General features: G+C 65.5%; 1 protein-coding gene across 1 annotated transcript in view; it reads left to right on the top strand.

Annotated features, from left to right (window-relative positions):
- CACNA1S (calcium channel, voltage-dependent, L type, alpha 1S subunit) overlaps window positions 1-443 on the top strand; it is a 37,983-nt gene that overhangs the window by 6,693 nt on the left and 30,847 nt on the right. The window lies entirely within an intron of this gene.

The following is a 443-nucleotide window of genomic DNA, read 5'->3' as shown; positions in this document are numbered from 1 at the left end:
GAAACATCAATGATGAGAGAGAATCGTGGATCGGCTGCCTCCTGCACACCCCACACTGGGGATCAAGCCCACAACCCGGACAAGTGCCCTTGACCTGGAATTGAACCCCGACCTCCTGGCTCATAGGTCGATGCTCAACCCCTGAGCCACGCCGGCCGGGCTGGATCAGTTTTGCTAACGGTGGTCAAGTAGTCCTGGTGCTGCCCGGTGGTGGCCTACTGGGGCCTGAGGACCACCCCCCCCAGGCCTCACAGTGGCGTCCAGCCCCCGGGACCTTCCTGGGCTCAGGTTGCTGCACAGCCTGGGAGAGGCTGCGGCCGAGCCTCTGGCATCCAGGCTGGCGCCTTTTTATAGGGTCAGGAATGTGCCAGGGCGGCTGCGCTCACCTCGGGAGGCGAAGCGCTGGCCTTGCGGGGCACAGGCGGGGGGCTGGCCGCCCCACA

This window comes from Myotis brandtii, unplaced genomic scaffold (genome assembly GCF_000412655.1).
Source record: "Myotis brandtii unplaced genomic scaffold, ASM41265v1 scaffold975, whole genome shotgun sequence".
NCBI classification, from domain to species: domain Eukaryota; kingdom Metazoa; phylum Chordata; class Mammalia; order Chiroptera; family Vespertilionidae; genus Myotis; species Myotis brandtii.
This window is presented reverse-complemented; position numbering and strand designations above follow the sequence as displayed.